Source organism: Trachemys scripta, chromosome 1 (assembly GCF_013100865.1).
Source record: "Trachemys scripta elegans isolate TJP31775 chromosome 1, CAS_Tse_1.0, whole genome shotgun sequence".
Classification (NCBI taxonomy): Eukaryota; Metazoa; Chordata; order Testudines; family Emydidae; genus Trachemys; species Trachemys scripta.
Genome location: NC_048298.1, coordinates 233,841,948 through 233,862,862, shown reverse-complemented (window position 1 = coordinate 233,862,862; position 20,915 = coordinate 233,841,948). Strand labels below are relative to the sequence as shown.

At 38.0% G+C, this 20,915-nt stretch overlaps 1 long non-coding RNA gene across 1 annotated transcript; it reads left to right on the top strand.

Annotated features, from left to right (window-relative positions):
• Nucleotides 1-539: 539 nt before the first annotated feature.
• LOC117870731 lies at nucleotides 540-20,572 on the top strand. The gene is made up of 2 exons (XR_004644024.1): nucleotides 540-801; nucleotides 17,308-20,572. It is a non-coding gene; the product is annotated as an uncharacterized LOC117870731 (long non-coding RNA).
• The last annotated feature ends 343 nt before the right edge of the window (nucleotides 20,573-20,915 follow it).

The following is a 20,915-nucleotide window of genomic DNA, read 5'->3' as shown; positions in this document are numbered from 1 at the left end:
CTCCCACTTGGGCTGGTGCAGTTGCAGGAGCCCAATCGCCCCCCCCCAACCCCTTCCTCCCCGCTTTTTAGTGCATCTTCTTAGGACCGGGGCGGGCGCGGGGGGCGGGAGGGGGGGACGGACGACTGCCGAGTCCCGCTCCTCTCCGCTGCCAAACGGGAGCCGCTGGCCGTGGCGAGAGAGGCAGAGCGGGCGGGGGGAGGCTGAAGGAGGGAGCAGCAGCAGCCCCCGGGGCGCGCGCACACCCACAGCCCCGCTCCCCCGCCCCTGCGCGGCTCCCTCTCGCCTCCGGCAGCCGAGCGCCGCCCGCCTGCGGCACCCAGGGGACCGGCTGGCCGCACTGAGCGACTGGCGGCAGCCCTCGGCTCCCTTCCCCCGGGCCGGCCCCTCCGGCTCGCCCAGCCCCGCGCTGCGCACGACGGCTCCGCCTGCTCCCAGGTAGCTGCGGCTGCTGCTTCTCCTCCGCCGCCGCGCTGTAGCTTTGCGCTCAGGCTGAGGGGTGGGAAGGGGTGTGTGGGGGGGTAGCCCTGCACCGCTCCAGCTCGCCTGGCTCACCGCCCTGCCTGCCTTGCCCACTCAGTCAGCCCCCAGTGCGGGGGTGTCCAGACTCTGTCACTAATTATGTCTTTTCACCCCCCCTCCTCCGCCACTAACTGATCTATAATTTGGTACCCAAGTTTGATTTTTCTCTTGCACTCTCTTTACTTCCTCTCCCTCCCCCGCTACTCCGCGTGAAACTGGATCAAAAATATCAAAGGGGATTACACTTTAACCCAGTGCCTTCCTGCGAGCACTCCTAAGGTAGGTATCACTGGGGGAGAAAATCCATCCCTTCCAGTATGCTCAGTAAGTTGTGTGTGTGTGTCTCCCTCTGTCTCCCTGTGTGTTTGTAAATACATTTCGTTTCCTTAATTGGTTCTAGCTTGATGTGCACTTGCTTTGTTCTGGCTCTTTTAATATTTTAGGTGGGCTAGACAGAAAAGAGAGCATTTGACTTTGTATGTCTATATGATGGTGTCTTACTTCTGTTGTTAATTTGGAGTTGGGGGTCTAGTTTGTATGTCAAAATCCTGGCGTCTGAAGAATTGATAGAAATAGAAGACTGTTCCATACTACAGACCCAGAGTCTCTCATGTTGTTTACTGTCTTACTGTCATCCAAATCGTTTTGTTGTGGTCACAAACGAGAAGGGGTTTATTTGTTTATTTAAAAAGATTTGGATCAAGTGGTTTTTTTTTTTTTTGGAAAATGTTCAGATTTATTAAATTCCAAATTGAAAACGTGGCAGAAATTAAACCAATATGGGAGACCTTACCTGTACTATACTAAACAATGTAGCAAAACTGAAAGTTCAGAGCATATACTTAAAATATATATATTAATGTGTCTTCCTTGAAGATTAGTTATGAATAACCTTGGAACTGCATTCCTACTTACAGCAAGGTTTGATTTTGATGACATTCAGAAAGAGTTGGTTAGACAACTAGCCATGTATATTTTTAGATCCTTACATTTATTTATAAGTAATTTCACTACTGTTCACTATTCTGGATCCAGTGCTTTGTAATTATCTCACTGCTGAAGGGCATTTGATAATTATTTGCTGATTCACTGATTAAAGCTTTTCAGCATCTCCAGGTATGTTTTCCACCATATCTTTGGGGATAGTTATGTAGCCATGTGATCTTTATATGAAGAATATGAATGTTACAGGGTCATAAATAGGTTCTCTTTTCACATCCAGAATTTTTGCCTTTCTTTGGGCTTGATGAGGAAGCTGTTCACCTTTAGGCCTTTATAAACAGGAAAGTTCTCAGATGATTTGCCTTTTATATATTTTAAAACACATGCTGGAACAGAAAATCACACTAAGTTACTGAAAAAACAACAGTAACTGGATCTGTTGATGCTCCACCAAAGAAACTGTAAATTAGACCAGCATGTTCATAAAGAATATTTACATGTAATTTACTGGAAGTTTCACTGTGTAAAATCCACTTAACTGATAGAATGTATAATATATATTCACATGCACTCTCATCTCAACATATAAATGTTCATGTATATACCTGTGTTTCTAAAACTAACTAATGAGAGCCATGTATTGCACTTGAAAAAGACACTAACAAGATAAGACCATATAAAATAGTAATGGAAAATGAAATTTTATATAATGTCAGCAACTTCAGCATGATTTTTGGCATAAGTAATTTAGTGCAATTCTGTTTGCCTGAACTGGAGTGATATTACAAAGTGAATTAATAGAACATTAGTATTGAAAAAAGAAACAATTCTTCCTTTGAAATATGAAGAGTCACTAACTTGCTATGACACCTGGAAGTCAGTGAATAATACATGTGAAATATTAATATTTTAAATGCGTCATATTTAAAATTACTGTGAACTTAAAAATTGTTTCATATCAAGAAAACGTAAGTAGTTCATTTTAGATTCTAAATTTTAAATGCAACATTTTGCCAATGAAGCAATTTATTAAAGAACTGAAGTCAGATACCTAAACATATCAGGTAATTTTGCACATGAAATATAAACATTGTGAAATAGGAATTTAATTTTGGATGTTTTAAAAAAGAACCTTCCTTTTACTTTCCACTACATTGCAAGAAAAACATTATCAAGTAGCTGATTAATGAGATGAAGTGAATTGACATACTCCATAATTCTTGCATTTTTTTTATACATACTAAAAACAAAACCATAAAGGGACATTTATAGAAAACATGAAGACAGATAACACAACAATAATCATATTTGGTTTTAAAATTCATGCAGATTAGAATAGTAAACTGTACAATATACTTGCTTTTGCTTAAAGCAAATCATGTAACATTTGGCATTGGATTTTTTTAAAAATACTACAATATTAAAATTATCACAATAAAAGCTATTGGCAGGATTGTATTAGGGTCAAATTCTGCATTCCAACTCCAAATTGTGGTCCCATTGAATGTTTTCAGTGGGATGAAGACATGGCCTTCAGTCCTTCTTCATGCAAAGCTCCATTTGACTTCAACACTTTCTGGTTTTGCTCTAGCACAAATGAGCATGTATATCTAATTCTTCTAAAACCTAAACCCTATATTTCTTGCCTAGGGCCACATTCTGCTTACTGTATTTTTTTAAGTCAATGGGAGTTTTGCCTGAATAAAATGAGCAGGATCTGTCTCTGTCTCTCAGTCCTCACTCTGACGTAAATGCCATTGACGGCAGTGGGGTTATAATGTGGTTGTCATGAAGGCCATATCTTCTTCTCATTAAAATCTATGAGAAGTTTGTTGGAGTAAGGTCTGAGTGCCATATTGTGATCCCAGTTAAGTCAAAAACAATTATTCCAGCATGAGAAATGAGGGCCAGATCCTGCTCACTTTAATCAAGCAAAATTCTCTTTGGCTTCAACAACTAAGGCAAGCAGAATTTGCCTCTAAGTAAGGAATGCAGGGTTAAGCTTTTTCGAAGAGTTAGAGATCAGAAAGTGGTGTTGGATCCAGATGATTGTGAGAATTTTTCTACCTTACAAATTACACAAGACACTGACAAGAATTAGGAAATACTGAAGTTCCCATTAGGGACAGAAAAACATAGGAATTGCCATACTGGATCAGACCAAAGGTCCATATAGTCCAATATCTTGTCTTTGACGGGTCAACCAGATGCTTCAGAGGAAAGTGGATGAACCTTGTGATAGGCAGATGTGGGTTAATCTACCCCCACATTAGGTCTCTTCCTGAACTTTACTAGTTAGAGATGGGCTAAAGCCCTGACTCACGATGTTTAATATCTCTTCCAATTTTTTTTGTTATTAATTATGATAACTCTGTCTGGTGTTGTCTTCTCTATATAAATGTCCAATCTCTTTTTAAATCTTGCTATTGAGATTTCAAATTCTAATCTGTTCTGATAGAAAAAAAAATCCATTGTTAAACAGTTTTGCCCTTTCCTCCATGTTTGTTTAAACGTGAATTTCTTTTCTATAAAAACACATTTTCGTTTCCACTTTTTTTTGTTTTAAATTTTGTTATACCAATATGAATCATGATTGTTTATTCCAGAAGAAACTTTTTAAAACAATGGGATATTCATGTCATGCTTAAAGGATAATTATTGAACTTATAATGAAAATCATACTCAATCTACTCCCATGGTTGGTGCCTTAACATTTTTTAAAAGTTTGGAATGAAAGAAATCAGAGATGCTACAACAGAGAAAAAAAAAAAAAACAAAATATATAGAATGTATTAAAAATATATAACACCTATAGGGATATTTAGATGTAGACAAGAGTGTACTTTTTGGTTGATAGAATATCAGATGGTGACGTATGGTTTTATTTTTATTCCTAATTTTTTCTTACAGTTTAATAAAGATGTTGTTTTATATAGAGATGTAATTTGCTGAGCAAAAATTCCATTCAAATATGTAAAAGAAGCCTTTATAAAGCCAATTAATGAAGTGGGGCTATGAATTCAAAACTATAGTAGCTATAAATGATATAAAAATAAGGAAGAGAAATGCTCACATTATATATCTGGAGGGATAAATACAGAATAATCATGCAGTTTGAAAGCAAAAAGAATTACAATTTGACAATAAAGCTTACACTAAAGACAGGCAGACACAATATAGTTTCACTGAGAAATATAGTAAGTAAAATAAAGCAAGAAAAAAAGATTATTTTCAAACTTACTTATGTGGCTAGGTCTTTTCTAGCTTCATGTTGAAATGTTCCTTTATGTATCGTAGTTGCAATAATACTATTAGAGAACAAATTACTCAGACAAAAGTGTTCTACATTGGTCTTAGATTTTCAGTACCCTTAAATCCTAAAGTTTAACCTGCAGTAGTCCCACTGTTAATGTAAGCAGGTAGGTTTGCAGTTTACAGTTTAGCACTATTTTGAGATCTGGCCCTGCAAGCTCTTACTCAGATGAGTTGTCTCATTGATCAGGTCCTCATATTGTGCATTAAGGCCAACATTTTCAAACTTGGGTACTCCTAAATTTATATTTAGGAACCCACCTCAATGCAAGTGATCTGATTTTCAAAGGTGCTGAGCACTTACAGCTGCCATTGACTTTAGTGGGATTTGTGGGAGCTCAGCACTTCTGAAAACCAGGCCATGGGAAATTAAATATGGATTAAGGAACCTAGATTTTGGTGTGCTGGTTTGAAAATCTGGGCTAAAGATTGTTGTTTGGAATTTAGGTTTCTTTCTGTAGCGGATGTTCGGGATAAAAGGAATACTGAATATTGAAGAAAGCAGTAGTATAACACCCTCTCCCGCAAAACAATCACCTTACCCCATGCACAAAGGTTCTTTATTGCTCCCAATTATGTAAATGCCGGTACTATAATTTCATGTATAACTGTTGGTAGTTTTGCCATTTACAGTAGGGAGAGTAGGAACAGTCCCTAAAACACTAAGAACATTTTGAAAAAAAAAGTGATATGAGTGCTACAAATACTTTAATACAATTAAATACAGGGAGACTGAAAGCTGCATTTGGTGAGTTATGCTTTCAGTGCTGCCATTTTAGGTTACACAAGTTAAGATCTTAGTATTATATTCTTCCACAGATTTCGTGCTATGATTTGGAAATACTAAGAAATATATTTTCTGGGCCTCCTAGGAAGGACAAATTTCCGAGTGTAATAAACTGAATTCTAACCACCAGTCTAAACTTTCTGTAGGGGGGCAATAAATAAGAGCGAGGAAGAGATGATGTCACGTACTGTACCGTTGTAATTAATCATGTAACATTCAAATCCTGACATTATGGAATTTTGTTTAGTACAGTAGAATCAGAAGAACGAAAAAAGGTGATTGATCATTAGTCAAAGACCTTCAGTAACACGATCTCAATGTTTGAAACAATTTTTGTCAGATATTCATGAGTAGAAATTAGGGATGGGCCTAGTCAAAGCCCCTCAGCCAAACATCCCAGAATTTGGGGAAACCCAGCTATTAATTTGGATCTGAACTTCCTTTATGTCTATAACAATGGGTCAAGCAAAGGATAATACCAGGCCTTACAACTACAGACCTGCTCCCTCCTCTGAGCAGTGGGATAGTTCTTTGGGAACTGAACTTAGTAAAACTTCACTCCAGATCTGGGCCTGATCTTTGCTACTTGGGCTCATCTCTTATAAAATATTTTAAAAATATCTTTGATTCTTCTAATAGTGATCCAGCTATATACACATGGACTGTTGCTTAATGCTTTGAAATTCTCGGTAAACCTATATGCATGTGTTTTATAAATATATTTCGTAAAGCCAGCCAAAATATTAATAGGTGAAATACTTACATTTTAAAGGGACACTGTCAGCTTATATAAATATTAAATATATGAGTTAAGTGTAGTTTCAGGTACTTCACCAGACCTAAGTGTTCCTCCCAATTTCCCTAGTTTTGTGCTTTTACAGTTATTTTAAAAATGTTTTTGGGTGCTGAATAAAATAATCACAAAAAACAGAGGGAAGTGACCTACTATACAGGTTAAGCTGACTATGCACAAATTGCTACAAAAAGCACTAAGTAAATAAACTGAATAAAATATAGGAAGATAGTTTCTGTAATCTTTTTCAGTGATAGTAATCATAAGTGTTACATCAACAGTCAGGGGGAAAAAAATCAGACCAAAATGTGATTTTTAAGTTGACAGTGCCTCTTTAAATTATGCTTGAAGAACCATCTCAGGAAAAAAAGACATACGACACTGTTCTGGATTTTATTTGTTTAAATGCAAATTTATGGAGCTGGCCGCACACCAAAAATCCGAGAGTTTGGTATTACAGTAGCTTTGGTGTTTTTTCAGAATTGTAAGTACTACAGAAGGACAAAAGGAGAATATGAATATATGGCAGCTGATATTTAGATTTAGGGTTATGTTTTCTCTTGTTACAACTGTAATTTCCTCTTACGCTTTCATTTCATCATATTATTCCAGCACTATCAGACACTGATTTATAAAAGCTGAAATTATTTACATCCAAAATTAAGTCTTTCTTATACTATACTTCCTATGTTAGCAACCTTTCAAGTGTCCATGAATCTTAGAATTTATGCAAAAACTCTCCCCCAGTATAGTATATATTACTAAAGATTGGGTTTAAAGAGAGACAAAAAAGAAAATATTTATTCAAAACAATAAAAAGCATTCTATTCAATAGGATTTCTAAAAGCAAACTAACCAGTAATATCAGTATCCCTTTCAGAGTATTTTCTTTTCAGAGTCTGTCCCTGATTTTAGTCCACAGGTGCTGATTTTAGTAGTGGTATCCATTGCTCACTGTGCTCACTGTGATATGCACATCATTTCTTTATCTATTACCTGAAAATTGCTCAGATGATTTACTTTTCCAAAATAAGCATTCCCAATGAGTTGCACGCAATAAATGCCTTTCACAGCATTAGTACAGAACTGAAATACAAAAGAATATTAATCTAATACATTCCAAAATTCAAATAATTGTGATTAATAAGCATTATTATCCATAAATAAGGCCCTAATGATACTTTGGCAGTGTTGTAAACACAAGAATCAGAAGCAATTATTGTCATTATTGTTCTGTAAGTACTTTCCATGAATACTAAATGGATATTGCTGTCCGGCTACTTGGCAAATATAAATCCTGTAAAGAAACAGATGTCAGCCAATCAGGTCTGGCTGCTATTAACTATATTTGTCTAATACACAGGGTACATAAAGAAGAGGCCACCAAGTTATTGGAAACAAGAAAACTATTGGTTTAAACTCTTCCTTGACTTTATTAACCAACAAAAAGATGTTAGAATAATGCTAAAGAGGAAGTTTTCAGAACTATGATGTGAACTGGTTGCACAGTGGCCACAATTATGAATGGATCATAGAATATCAGGGTTGGAAGGGACCTCGGGAGGTCATCTAGTCCAACCACCTGCTCAAAGCAGGACCAATCCCCAGACAGATTTTTACCCTAGATCCCTGGGTAGCTCACTTAAGGATTAAACTCACAACCCTAGGTTTAGCAGGCCAATGCTCAAACCACTGAGCTATCCCTCCCCACAGGCTGCCTGAGTATGCACTGATGCACTGATAATTTACCCTTACAAAAGGGCTATTTCAGCATATATCACATTTACTTGTCTTTTAGTTTTCTATAGGCCCTGTAGTCTCGACTCACTGCTGATCACTAGCCCCGATGTGTTCTGACACAGTAGCATACATTCTACTGGCAACATCTCTATCATGAAATTGAAACCTGTCCCCTTCAGGCAGCTCCAGTCCACCCCAGTGTTCTGGGGTGGATGCCATGTTGCTCATAGGTATGGATTTTGTTTTTGGGGGTTTATTAATTTAATATTTCAGGGTTTATTTCTAGCAATTTTTGAGTTTTATGTAAAAGTTCCAAAATTAGGTTTTTGGGCTTTCCTCTTTCTATATACTGTAATGACAATGTATATACATTATATACACTATATACATTACTCAGTTCAGTATATAGGAAGAGGAACCTCTGAAAATCTCCGATTTTTGGACTTCTACATAAACCTCAAAAATTGCTAAAAATAAATAATCAAAAATGAAATTAATAAATGCCCCAAAACAGAAGGCGTACCTACAAGCATCGTGACATCCACAACACAACAGTGGACTAGAGCTGTGGACTGGAGCTGTTTGAAGTTCCATGATACTGTAATGAGTAATCTCTTTGTAATGTCCCCTAGTGTGTTTTAATGTAGTATTATTTCCAAAAGCACTATTGCTGACATGTAACCTTTAGTACACACCAGCGGGGTGTACACAGCCCAATTAATGCACAACATCTTAGTGCGCGTTGGACATCCCACCCCCAGAGTGCACATTACCACTCCATGAACAAGTCCTTAGACACAAGTAACCATTTCCGGTGTTTTTCTGGTGTTTATTGGATAAACACTGATTTTTCTTTGTTTCTTGTATCATGGGAGTTTTATCGTGTTTATTAGTTAAAACCAAAAATCAGAAGTTCTACTCATAGGATTCATGCTAGGGTGTCATAATGAGCGGGAGCACTGTTGGTTTGGACCTTAGTCTCTGTGGAAAGAAAAAGCAAATCAAAAGCTTTACATTTCTAATGTGCTGAATTCTTCCCCCCCCCCCTTGATGTTTGGGACATGCAGCACCTTATACTAAGCAGTTTAACTTTTTGTTCTCTTTTTTGAAGGTTAACATTGCCACGATTAAACTTCAGTCTGTTCTGGCTGGGTTTTGCAGCACATGTGACATGAGCTGCTTTTTCACAGCTAGTAGGTCAAATCTTACTCTGGCTAAGTATGTACAGAAGCCAAACACCCATGACTGTCAGCCACTTACTCCACTTGTAGCTCACTGGTAAATTGGAGACAACTCCATGTGCAGTGCCCAGCAATGAAAATAAAAGCAGTGGGCAAGCTAGCTATAGTTCACAAGTGTGGTCAGATCCCATGAGCAAGGACAGTGTGAAATCACAGCCATATCCAAATTACATACTCCCACACTTGCTACTAAGGATATACAGCCTGATCTAAAGCCCATTGCAGTAACTGGGAACCTTCTCATTGACTTCTATGGGCTTTGGATCAGCCAATATTTGGGACTGCTCAGTGAGAACACAGCACAGTGCGAGCAACCTGTTAAGTGAGTAGAGGGCTGCGTGGCTAGTTATGTGCTGATGGTAGAGCCAAATGGGTAGTAGATTTTCTACAATTAGACCACACAAGTCCTTGGTGTGTGACATACTTGCCTTCATCAGGGCTAGATTGTCCCTGGCCCTTGGTGTGCTGGCTGGAGGGTGGAAGGGCACGAGACGCCCTTGCATTCCCGGAGCAAGAATTAGGGGCAGTTACAATCCCTTTACTCAGAGTTCCTGCTATGAGTCCCTGGGGGTACAAATTTCCCTACAAGGGGTGAGACTATGCCATAACTGCTAGCTGCAGAGAGAGGAATACACTCTGCAGCATCCCGTGGTGCAGGGCCGCTCAGAGGATTCAGGGGGCCTGGGGCAAAGCAATTTCAGGGGCCCCTTCCATAAAAAAAAAGTTGTAATATTATAGAATTATTACTATTACTATTACTATTACTATTTTTACTATTTAAGAATAGGTTAGATAAATGTCTATCAGGGATGGTCTAGACAGTATTTGGTCCTGCCATGCGGGCAGGGGACTGGACTCGATGACCTCTCGAGGTCCCTTCCAGTCCTAGAATCTATGAATCTATGAATCTAGAATACTATATTCTCATGGGGCCCCTGCGGGGCTCGGGGCCTGGGGCAAATTGCCCCACTTGCCTCCACCCCCTCCCCCCCCCCGGGTGGCCCTGCCGTGGTGATGAATTGCCTTGCTGTTCTAGGAAGCTGGGGGGGGGGGGGAATTTTATCCCTCTTGAGACAATCCCTCCAAAAACTCCTTGGGGTGCAGAGCAGATTTGCATAATCTCCTAGCTCAGGACCAGGGGTAATTTGTACAATCTGCTCCTCTGTGATTTAGGTTAGATGTAATCCTGAGCACAATTTGCTCCATCTGTATCATTGCATTCCATCTTCAATTTTTGTTCACTAACCTTGAATTTTGATAATTTGGTGCATTTTATAAATTAAAAAAATCTTGTGTCACTGACAAGAAATTTTTATTTGTTAGCTATTCAGCATAGAAACTAAAATAATGAGGGTCATCACTGCTGTGTGTGTTGAATTATCTACTGTTTGTAAAGCCCAGTAATAAATACTTATGCCTTAGTGGGTATATAGGATTAAGTTAACAAACATCTCTGAGAGATTTTAAAGCCCCAGTCCTGCAGGTATATCTATGTGTGCAGAACTCTGAGTCTGGACAGAACCCAATGGGGGGTCTGCCCAGGAGGATCCAATTATAGGATTTAGGCCTGTGGAATTATACAAGGAAAGTTGCTGCGGTATTACTAGAATGCAATTCTCATCAGTTTTTGGCATGTTTATAAATGGCAGGGAGAAGTCCCAGCCAGGTCCAGGTTAGGGTGAGATTGTGCTGAAGTGCAGCATGATACAGAATGTGGTTTGATTGTGTTTGGGTATGAGGAATGGAGTGGAGAGAGTGAGCAACACAGAGATTCCTAGGAAGAGGAATGGAAATATTGGCCTTGATTCTGTTCTCGCTTTACTGGTATAAGTTCGGAGTAACTCCAGTGAAATCTCTGGAGTTGTGCCAATGTAAAACTAGTACAAGTGAGAGGAGAATCAGGCCTCAAACATTTGTAAATTTTACAAAGGTCATGTAATCTCTCTGTGCCTGTTTCTCTATCTGTAAAATGGGAATAATAATTCATACCCACCTTTAAAAAGTGCCAGGTATTATTATTATTTATTATGGAAAAGGAACCTTTTTCTGAAATATAAAACCAGAAGGGAAGGTCTGTGATGAGTAAGGGCTGGACCCTGTTACCATGACATGGTTTAAGTATGGAAGTGCTAAGTGAGATTTTTTTCCTCCACTTATTTAGATTAAGGAGATCAAGTTGCCATTTTCTGATGTTTAATAATAGTTTCCTTGTTTTGCTATGTAAAAGGTGTTAGGGTCATGTCATCATGAATTAAGGATGTAGCATCTGACTTAATTCAAATTTAACAAAATGGTGGCTTGTTTTTTTTTTTTTAAATCTCTATCCTTGTTTCTTAGTTTTTTGTTGATAATACTAGCAATTAAACCATTTGCATTTTGTTTCATTCTCCCCTTGTGACCTTTTCCATTTAATTATAAGGAAATATAGAATAGGAAAAAAGCAGATTCACACTGGGCCTCATCCAAAGCCCGGTAAAGTCAACTGGAGTCTTTCCAACAACTCCAGTGGGCTTTGGATCAGGGGCACCAAAGGGAAGAGAATATTTCTACCTTGTCTTGAACAGCTACAAACCTGAAAGTGTGTATGTTGGCAGTGTAAAATATTACACTATCCCTTTTAAGAACTGCCCTGTTCTGGATGGTTTCTGCTACGGAGAAGACGTGTATGACATATGTTACATATCTGTGACATTGTGTTAAGGATAAAGGTTATTATAGCCTTAACACTGAATATATATATGTAAAGAAGAAACAAATTAACTAAAAGATAAAATATATTGATGGAAGTATACAAGATGCTCTTTAACACGCATATTATTGACTCAATAGATTGTTACAGCTTCAGAGCTATTAGGGTCTGCTGTGTCAATGTGTACTTAGGGACTGTTTAATATGCAGATGCTTGACATGACAGACCGCAGCCATTACGGTCTATCATGTCAGTGGGGATACATGCATATGCACTTTGCTAACCTGCTAAAACTCCTTTTGAAATGTAGTTATTGTGCATGCATAACTGCCCTTTAGAAATAAAATCAGAAAGCTGTTTTTTTTAATGTAACACAATATGAATTACTCAGCAATAAAATATATTTCCAAATTAAGTCATTTTAAGTATAGAATGTACAATCAGTGATCCAGAGTGCAATCTTAGATATGCAGCTCCTATCAAACCTTTTAACATTAGCTATTGCACTTGTGCATGTGCGTAGGAGATCAGAATCTGGCTCTCTGTGTGTGTCTGTTTGAAAAATATAGTTTTGTCTTTTTTGAGAGGTAAGGGAAAGTGTCATCTCTTTTTTCATCCAAATAATCTTCAGTAGCAATTAAATAAGCTTATGCTACCTAAGAGATCAGTTAATACAAGATAAGTAGCATGACAGTTTGGAAAAACTGAGTATGTCTTTGATTATTTACTAAGTTTTGATATCTGCTATTTGCCTCAAAATGCTAAAAAGTGAAGTGTAAGATACAACATGAAAGACTCATTTGATCATCATAAGGAAAAGAATCAGTAGTTTTGCTTTTCTTTCCCTTAACAACTTATTTTTTATTAAAATAGCAAAGCCAAGTGTTGTGTTTAATAAGATATACTTTTCCAATTTGAATATCAAATGTAAAAATACAATTAAAATATATCTGAAATGTGACATTAGTTGTAGGATATATTTCAGCAATGTGAATTTCTTAAAAGTTTAGCATATGCATTTTTTGAGTGTTTTTGATCATTCTATCAGATGCACAGACATCTAGGATTTTTCTACACATATTTCTGAATGGCAGTTATCCAGTGATATTCTTCTCATTCATAAGCCCATGAACCTGAGAATAAAAATAGTTGTGGGATGTTAAACTATTTCCAAAAATGCCAGGATGCCATCATGTTTACTGATGTGTCATATGGCTCAGCCTTTGAGTTGATTTGCCTGAGTGAGGGGCATGAAATGGTTCTAACATGAAACTTAAAAGCAAATAGCATTCTAGCATTCAAATAATAGTGACTATGTAACCTGTTGAGACCTTTCCTTTTCTCTGAGATATGGTCAGGTGCAAATTCTTAAAAGGAGAAAATAAATGTTCATAAGGCAAATGACCTAACATGAACACACACTATGTGCTGTGTGAGGGATCAGTCACACATAGACACCGATTGTGCTGGGGAGGAGCCAATACAACAGCATCAACTGTCCCCAGTGTGATACCATGTTTAGGTGGGGGAGGGCCAGGAACAGCACAGAGCCAAGGGGCACAAACTCATATGGCCAGAGATCTGGATGGTCTGCACAGTCAGTGTCCATGGATCTCCAAACTATGAGTAACTCTAACCACATTCCTTGCTTCTTCCACATGTTCACAAGCCTTCCTTTCCCTAAATGATACGCAGTTTTTAAATTAAGTGCTCCCTTTCTACATCATTTTACATGAGAATGGGAGGATATGGCCTAAAACGAGCCATCTGTATACTGTACTGAATCGGTGACAGCCCAGGTTTTCACTGTGCTGGACACCATGATCACTTTGAGCTCCATGTTAGCAGGGGGTCAAGTCAGATCCTGCTATTGCAGATGTACAGGCTGCTACCACTTAAGCAACAGGAGATACTTTTTGAGCTGTTAGCAATATAGGGCCTATGACATATGGTTGAACAGTTCTGATTCCATTCAGTAGAGGGCAATAGTGTGTGGGTGCTTGCTTTCTGTGTTAAAGCTGATCCTGGGCAAACTCAGGACATCTACTGAATTACTTAATTGCAACCTTGCGATTACTGTAAACACACTGATACAATTCCAGGAATCAGTTAATTTGCTGTGGCTATTGTTTTGTATCTGGTTATTTTTCACTGCTGTAAAATAACACCTGTATGTGTATATGGATGTATAGACATCATTAAAAATGCACACACATAAAAACAGAGCACCATATTAAACAGTGTAAATCGATAACATGAAAATGTAGCCATTGACAGCACTTCTAATTTAGCCTGTTACAATGGTGTGCCATTTCTTTGAATGCAACACACTTTTATGCCCCATTAAAGCATGGCTGACATAGCTTTCAACTACTCACAAATGCTGAGATGTTGAAAAACATAACATTTACAAAAGATACATCTGGTGCATATTTATAAGGCTCAGAATAAGGACTCATTTAAATAGTGCACGTGCTATCACCATATTAGGAGAAAAGTTACTCCAGGCCCATATGTGAAATCAGTAGTGAAATGTGTGCTGACTTAAATTCCTGGTATATGATATTGTATGTCTCTGTGTTGGCCATACTAAAACCAGAGACTACTGAGCAATGTATGCCCTTCTCCAACTGAGCAGCATATATGTGTCAAATAAATGTCAATGTGTGTAGTGTAAATCTACATGGGCAGAAAATGGTCAGTTGTTTTGAGAGGCAAATATTTAATGTTAGAAATTTATCTCTGACTTCTAATTAAAATACGTCAGCATTTGTTCTGTCTATTCCTCTTCAGAGAGATAAGTGAGAACTAGTTAGAAATCAAAATATTAAATCAAAATAGGGAACAAAATATTATGTGTTTTGTGATGTGGATGATGTATTAAATTAAATAGATGAGCAGAATATAACAGCCTATTTTATATCACATAACATGTCGAGGAGTAAAAAAATACTTTCCACCATTTCCCCCAATACAACATGGCACTTGAAATAAACCAGAAAGCTACATTTTAATTCATGTTATGGGTCATGTTTTAACCAGACTGAGCCAGGAAATTTAAGGTTAAACTCTGGGGTTTTTTTTGGTCTTATGAACATGAATTAGGGAGATAGCATCAGACTTCATTGCAATTTCTGGGTATCTAATTTAATTGAACCTAATGTGGGTTATTGAACCCAGAACTGACGTATTGGGATGCTAACAAAGTTATTTGATGCAAAAGTCACTCTAGCAGGACTGTGACTTCCTTACGTCACTTCAATGTAATTTTTTAAAAATTTATATTTATCTTCACTGGAGGAGTTGCCAGAGTGTTTTCATTTTATGTTAGACACTCACACTTAAAAGGTTACCACAGATGCACATGCAGTTTGCACAAATGCTGTTTTTGCACATACTATGTATCTAATTACCAAATTTGCTTGCACAAATTTAGGTTTTGATTTAGCGTGGGCAAATGAGAGAGTGAGGACAATTTGTATATGCAAGTATTGAGTCAAGGTCGAGCCCTTGGGCTCTCATAGCTCTACATTTCTGACGCAGTAGTGGGAAATATCACCCCATTGTCTGATACTACATCCTTAAATCACGCATGTCAGTGACAAGAGACTTGACAATAAACTTTAGGGTCCTGCCATCAGGGACAATCATCTTTGGCAGGTTCAGGGCTTTTGGTAACATCAGCTGAGGCAGACGTGGCTAACCATGTCATACACTCGCCATTGCTAACTGATTGAGCATGATGAGATTCCGGCTAAACCCTTCTGGACAATGGACAACTGCAGTACTGAATATACCTTTGTCCTGCAGTGTCTGAGAGAAGCTGATATGGGAATATATAACTAAGCCACAATACCCAAGCATACTATTTCTCAAGATGCTCTATATTTATATTTATCTATAATTATGGGCTGCCAATAATGATTACTGTTACTATTAATAATAATTATTAATATACTTATTTTTAAGATGATAGAGTTTTTAGGGTCAATACATATTTTGACACTCGTATTGCTTTTGAAGAAGGATAAACTGTAAAGATGAGCTGGCCTATTGTGATATTTGTTTAATTGGTTAGATTCTTACCATTCCTTTGTAGCCTTTATGATCTATCATGCCAGTCTGGCAGCTATGCATGGGCATTATATCCACATGACCACCAGGAGCCAGATTTTAATCTTAGATACATGACATGCACTCATGCTGTTTTCACAACACCTCTATAAAGCCACTTTATTTTAAGAAGAACAACTGTCTTCTCCCTTTCATCCCCTCGATTTAAGCCTACAGGTGTGCCAAGATAGTAGAGTGCATGGTCCCAGTTGTGTCTAGGTGTGTGCCATGCATGGGAGATTAGAATTTCATCTGATATCTGCAGGCTAAAAATCACTGTCATATTTTTCATTCTCTTTGCCATTTTTATTTTAGGGTGTTTTTAATGCACCAAATGCAATCCACTCTTATTATGGACTCATCAGTTTTGTCAAATTTCATTTCTCTGTGATGCACAGTGCAAGAGAAAGTCTTCTCAATCAATAAACAGTTTTATTTTTGTACATCTTAAAAATTATCCAAGGTGATTTTTTTTCAAAAACTAAAAAATAAAATTATCCTGAGTTGAAATTTTATAAGTAAAGTTTCAACTAGGAACAGATTTTTACTGCCAAGATATATAACAGGAGTTTTTGAAAGATCCTTATCTTCAATGCTATAGTAAAAAAACCATGTTACACCCTACACTGCATCATTCGTTAAGCAATTAAGTTACTGATAGGCTTTTACATTTATTTACCATGATGGAAAGATATGTTTACTCAACCTGAGTACAAATCAACATGAGGAGGCGGAAGTTCAGAGTAAATTTGACTAATGATGTTGTGTTTTCATCCTTGGAAGAAAGAAAAAAGCCTCTCTGCTTTTGATGCTATTTTATCTCCATTGGAAGGGATCTGAAATGATCTGAACTGTCATGTGAGAGCTCAGTTAAGCTCAGATCCTCTTTGATTGCATCTGAATGTCTCTCGCAGTTGGCTCCTACCTTTCTTATATGAATACAGCATCCCACACTTCAGGATGTTTATTAAGCACTTTAACTTTTCATATATTAATGTTCTTTTAAGCAAAATATAGGGGGAAACCTTTGCCACAAGGAGAAATTTTAATGCGGCCTCACTGTGGAAATGGCAATTAATTCCATTTGAGCATGACTTTTAAACCTCACAACTGACTGTTATACGTTATACTTCTGAATGAACCCTAATGATCTATTGTTTTCTTATAGGCCGCGACAATGTTCTCCAGCCTTGTGTATATGGATTTCAAAAGCTCTGTGTCTCCAAGTAACGCTTCAGCATCCTTTGTGATGGGATCCATTGTGTGTGAGCATCATCGTCAGTCTCTAAGACAAGTTTTTTTTTAACTTTCAATATTTGCGAAGAGATTGCTAGATCTCAGTCCAGAGCTGCTCTGGGTACAGAACTACTCCACTGAAGAGATCGGTGAGCAGAGCAGCTGTAAAATATGGCCCATATTGAGGGCATGTACTGTGTACTGAGGAGTGGGCATTTAAACCAATCTCCATTGTAACATAATTGATGAAAAGCACCTGCTGTCAGATTCTCAGATGGTATAAATCAGCAGACATCTATTGATTTCAGTGGAGCTGCAGGATGCTGATTTGTACCAGCTGAGGATCTGGCCCCTGAATTTTTGTGAGTTCAGGTTCTGCAGACAGATGATTATGATCTGACAACACTGTATTGCAACTCATATACTGCCACATCATGCCCAGAGAGTCCTGTGCTTTGGGATCCCATTCCGAAAGAGGGGGAGAAGCTTGGATTCTGGTTATGATTCTTTATAGTAAGAAGTAAGAAGATAAACTTCTCTTGTTGCATCTATGCTTAAATCCAGCCTTCCAACCAAGAGGTTAAATTCTGTGTTCCTTATTCAGACAAAACTCTCTTTGAGGTTTACGGAATTAAGAACCACAGAATTTGTCTAAGAGCTGTTGGATTATACCCCATTTCTTACCTCAAAAACTTTTTACTTTCATTTCTGGATTTTCTTTTTGTAGAGATTGTTTCCTGCACGAAAATGTGTGATGGTTTTGTGATGTGGAAAAATGTTTACTGGGACTCGTTTAAAATGACATATGGTATTCCTTGCCTTTGTGATCTAAGCCAAATTTGAACCCAGGTATTCATTCCTCATTTGAACACAGACATTATCTTGTTCTACAATCTAATCACTTATACTCTTGTATAACTTGTGCTGGAAGCACACTCTGGTATTTTGGCTCTGAAATGATTTCATTGTTAGGCTGAGTGTGACACAGATGGTATTCTTAAATGTAAAATTCTTTTTATGATTCTTGCAATTTCATACTTATTTCATTAGCTCATTTATTTATATTAAAGGGACATTATCAACTTGAAATCTGCTTAGTTTAAAAAAAAAAAAAAAGGTTGAGAGTAGTTTTAGGTACCTGCCTCACAATGTGCCAGTTTTTGTGGTTTCGCTACCACATTTTTTTATTTTAAAAATGTTTTTGTATCCCTAGCTGCAGTGTGACAGAGTCACACAAACAACAAGGGGAAAGAGTCTCATTTAAGTGATTATAGGTGAGAAGCAGTGAAACTGACTATGCGCAAAATGCTGTGAAATGCACAAAGTAAAGAAAATGAAGAAGATAAAAATAATTTCTTTTTGCCAATTTCTTTTAGTTTGACTAATGTTAGGTGTTACTTGTAATAGCAGTAGGGAAACAATTTTCAGATAGAAACGTGATTTCTATCCAAAGCTGTCTCTTTAGTACACAAATATAGTTATTAAATAAACATTAATTATGATAGCTGCAATTACTCATTCAGATCAATAATCAGAACCAGGAGTGAACCAAACCATAGCAACTTTATTTTCCCATTAGATATGGTATGATTTAAAATAAATTCAGATAGCCCTAATCATTCAGCCCCATATGCTGGAAATGAAAAGTCACCTTAAACCCGATGCAGACTGTGAAAAAATGGGAGAAGAGATGTTCAAAAGGTACAGCATATGAGGACAGATCCTCATATGGTGTAAATTCGTGCTGCTCTCTTGAAGAAGTCAACAAAGCTATGCTGATTTACCCCAGTTGAGGTCCTGGCCTGTCATTTTTAAGTCCCAGGTGTTATGGTGAGTTTGTCCATGGGGTCATATACTGATCCTGTTCATTAAGGTAAAGTTGTGAATGTGATATTTTTCATTTAAATCAGGACAAGAGAAGTAAATGCTGTCAGGAAAAATCTAGTTTGAGGATTTTGTTTTCCCGGAAACTGGGGTCTGTTTGCCTGAATTGTATGGGGTTTTTGTTTTGTCCTGTCTGTGTTCAGTGGGCTGAATCCTCCTCTGACTGACATCCCTTGCAACCCCACTAATTTTGATGTCTGACAGGTCTGTTTTAATCTGTTTAATCTGTTGGAACTCCCACAGCAGGATCTGTAGAAGATTTTTCTTTCTGTCCCCTGTCTGAGGTGCAGACTCTATTGTCTGTGTTTTGGGGAGCAGGGTTCCACTGTGTTAGAAAATCTTTTTGGTTCAGGCCCAAGGAAAAAGTGATAAAGAATTAAAAGGGAGGGACTATAGCTACGGTTAGTGCTGAATGCTGCTACTATTGCGCCCTATGAACTCAGCAAATATTTAGCCTCATAGCAACAAGAAGCTTTTTTTTTTTAATTTCCAATGTTAAAGGGTAGATTGTATCTGGCCACTGCATGTTTGCACAAGTGTAGGGGAGGGCATGAAAAGTCTTCACTGCTCTCATTCAGTGGCTGGGAACAACTGTCCCTAACAGCAGGGACAACTGCTCCCTTCTAGTGCTCCTGAGGCACTAGCTACCCCAAAAGGGAGGGGGAAAAGAGGAGATAGGGTTAAGTTCCCCATCCCTGCACATACATGCAAGCAAGGGCATGCTGCAGCCCCTTAAAGGCTGTAGTGGAGATATGCTGTCCCTGTAGAACAATGGTGAGCTTTACAAGATGTTTTTCCTAGGTAAAGCACAATGCCTCCTGTGCTCTCCCTGGGGAAATAAAACTGTGCAAAGCCCTTTACGCAGGGTAGTGCCTATCAGGTCCAGCAGCACTCTAGGACTGCATTGGAATGCACACTCAGGAGAGAGCTGAGCTCAAGTTGTGCTGGGGTTCAGCTGTAACTTTGGTATTTCCTGATGTTGCAGGGTTTTACTCTGAAGCCTGAACATTCTTCTAACAGTTTTTAAAAAAAATGAATGATGTTGTTATACCTCCCCAACTGAGTAGAGCTAGCTGAAGCTCGAAAGGGGGTTCAGTCTAGATGCACATCCATATGTTTGGATGCATATCTGAACCTTGTCTGAAGTGTCCACACTGCTTGTACTGGAAAAACTAGGCTATAAGCGTGATGAGAATAGGCTTTCATGCAAGATGTTTAGTATACATTTGGGACAGAAATATTGCAAAACCAGCCTATGTGGTCCTGCTGCCTTCAGTCTTGAGTGAAATTATTAAAAACAGAGGTGCAGAAAATAAAAATAGTGGGTGAGTGAAGGGAAGTTAATCTCTGTTTTTCCAACCCCAATAAAAGTTAGATTAGGGTTTAGTTTAGGCTTTGATTCAAATTTTAGTGGTGGTTGTGATCGAGGAAAGAATGTTTTTGTTTTAATTGAATTGGTTCATCCATCCTTGACATGCTTATGGTTAAGTGTGTGTCCACTTCTATGATGCAATGTAAAAAAAAGTCTGTACTTCTTCTTTAAGAGCTATCCTTTCTGAGAAAATTAGGGCTGACTATAATAGCCTGCCTCTACTGTATTCAAGAGAATGTGGCATAAAACCAGTAGGAAGAGAGAGGATTTTTCCAAAAATGTGC